This window comes from Arvicola amphibius, chromosome 5 (assembly GCF_903992535.2).
Source record: "Arvicola amphibius chromosome 5, mArvAmp1.2, whole genome shotgun sequence".
NCBI classification, from domain to species: Eukaryota; Metazoa; Chordata; class Mammalia; order Rodentia; family Cricetidae; genus Arvicola; species Arvicola amphibius.
Window position 1 is genome coordinate 64,367,360 of NC_052051.1, and position 3,154 is coordinate 64,370,513.

The following is a 3,154-nucleotide window of genomic DNA, read 5'->3' on the forward strand; positions in this document are numbered from 1 at the left end:
CGTTAGCTTATACATATTGCCAAAGTCTCTGAGAATTTATAATCTTGCCATTCTTCTTTTGCCTAGAAAACACTTTCCTCAGTAAAAATCTATCCTCTCTGGCTCTTACAACTTATTTACCTCCTCTTTTGCATATGTCTCTGAACCCTGAGTAGTGAGGATTGATAAAAATATACCATGTAGGGCTAGGGTTCCAAATTCTTGTAATCTCTACATATTGTCCAGTTGTGGGTTTCTTTATTATTTCCCATCAATTGCAAGAAGCTTCTCAGATTATGGCTGAGCAAGGCACTTATGAGTGTAATAGATAGGTGGAGTAGACAGAACAGAGCTGTAGGAGAGAGAAGACAGTGACTCAGATGCCATGGAGCCAGTCACCAGGTAAACCACCAACTCGTGGTGCTACACAGATGACTAAATATGGGTTAATCAAGATGTGAGAATTAGCCAGTAAGAGGCTAGAGCTAATGGGCCAAGCAGTGTTTAAATGAATACATTTTGTGTGTTGTTATTTCTGGTGTAATGCTAACCATGAAGGAGCCAGGTAGGACAACAAAAGCAGTCCTGCTCACCCCTTCACTACATATATGTATATATTGGTTCCTTGCAAGCCCTCTAATGGTCTTTAGTTGTAGCTATCCCTCCACCCATTCCTCCTTTGACCTCTCCCCATTTGAACCTCCTATTTCAGTTCGTACTTTTATCCATCTATTTAAATATCTATTATGTTTCTCCTTCCTAGAGATAAAGCCCATTGTAGTGACATTTCAATTTTTAATGAATAAAGCCTGCCTGAAGATCAAAATATAAAACAGTCATACAGGTCAGGTAGTGGTGGCACACACCTTTGATAGTACAATACACTAGATAGCCATAGAGGCCAGGCAGTGATGGTGCATGCTCCAAGCCCAAGAGAGAAATATAAGGCAGAATGAGACCAGAACTAATTATGTTTCTGTCTGAAGATTTCATAGGGGTAAAAGTTCTCTAGTGGCTTGGCCACCTTGTTTTCTAATCTTCTGGTTGAACCCTGATATCAGTCTCTAAGTTTTCATGTAAACTTGGCACCCAGTGTTTAGTTTACAAATTCACCAACAAAGCCATTTACCTGTGGCTTTTTAGCCACTGGCACAGGTCAGAGCTGATACGGGTCTCCAACCCCATCTGGATAGGTGTTCTTTTCTTTTTCTTCAAGTCTCTGAGTGAGTTTGGGATTTTCCTATTGTAGACTATCTGAAACAGTCTCTAGCTACCATCCAAACCTCAGAAGTACCTGGGCTCCAAATACCACATGATTCACCCACCCTAGACTAAGACTAACTTGTTCTGCCTTTAGGCAGCTCCCCACCACATGTGCTTATTCCAAATAATGCCATGGGAATTTTTCAGAGAGCCAGCTCTCTCTCTCTCTCTCTCTCTCTCTCTCTCTCTCTCTCTCCTCTCTCTCTCTCTCTGTCTCTCTCTCTCTGTCTCTCTCTCTCTCCCATCTCCCTCTCTCTCTCCCTCTCTCTCCCCTCTCGCTCTCTCTCTCTTCTCTCTTCTATCTTCTCTCTCTCCATTTCTCTCTCTTCTCTCTCTTATTCTCTTTCTCTTTCCACCATGGCTCTCCCTGAACCCCCTTTTTGGTCTGCTGCCAAACTGGGTAGCTGCTTTGAAATCCAGTCAGGCTTTTACTGTTCTACACAACAGCAATAAGCCCCACATATTCATGAACATTGTCTATTAGTTTTGTAAGACAACTGGCAATTCTTAAAGGGAGAAATTGGTTAAAAGAAACAGTTTCTCTACATTAAAAATTGTAAAAAACATACAATGGGTAGTATGCTAGATAGTTTGAAAATGGAATGATTAAATGAGATGAATATAATTTAGATGGGATTTTGTAATGTCAATTGTAAAGATTTTAAGCTTTATCTTTTTTGTCTTATCACTAAAAAGGAGGTTAATTTGAATGCTAAGATATGGACCTAAAATTTTATAAAACAGATCATGGAGATATTCAACTTCAGAAACAAGAATTTAATAGAAACTAATTTCAGTGTTGCATTATAGGAATAGAGAAGAATAGCCTAAGGTTTTCAAACAACCAACTTTTAAATATCCAGTAACCTTACAGGATATTTGCCAAATGGGAGACTCTCTTAAAGCTGAATGGACTCCTGTGCCAATGTTAGATTTATGAGAATTCAATGAGCAATAGTCTAATATGGCATGCATTTACCCTTTGTGAACTCATTGTCAGTTTGTCATAGAATTATCACTAAAGACTGCATAAAATTGGTCAAAAGTATTTTAGAGCCTGGTACACAATTACAATGAAGCATTTAGTTCAGCAAATAGACTAAGATTATTGAACAAGAGAGTAAAGCCAGAGGTATGAAAATATCCTAAAATCAAATTTTTGGAGAAAGAAATTATGCTACTGTAGAAAGGCAAGCTGTATATGATGACCACAAACTGAATTTATGCCATTGCAGCAGCTTGGAATGCTTGGGAAAGAATTGAATAAGTTGAAAAACATGTTGAATTATTTACTAAAGTCATACAGTTCCCAAAGGAACCCTGTACAGATTCTTTTATAAAGATTTACAGCAGCAGTAAATAGAAAGATAAAAAATTCTGAAACTAGACAAATAATAATTGAATGTCTGACTTTCAGAAATGTCAATTTATATGAAAGAGGATAATTAGGATGTTAAAAAGCAAGGTCAACATCTTTAGGGGAATGATTTCAAAATACAATTATTATTGAATCTCATGATCAAGATGCTACAAGATAGGTAAGGTGATTCCCAGAGGTTTGAGGAAAGATCAAAATGTCAAATGTTATAATTGTGACAAGAGAGATCATGTTAAAAGGGATTGTAGAGAAGGCAGTCACAGAAACAAAGATTTTTTTCTAAGAATAATCTATTTAAAATTCCCCCCATTCTGGATTTTGTAGAAGGTGTGGCAAATACAGGCAATTGACTAATGAACACAAGTCAAAAAGAATATTCCAGGTAATCCTTTACAATCAGAAAACTTCATGAGGGGCCATCTTGCAGGCCCTTATTCCAAATATAGTTCAGTCATTTCCAGCCATTGTAGAGAAAACTCCTTCTCTGAGAAATTAAAGAATATAAAACCTTTTTTTAATAAACCATGTTACTCT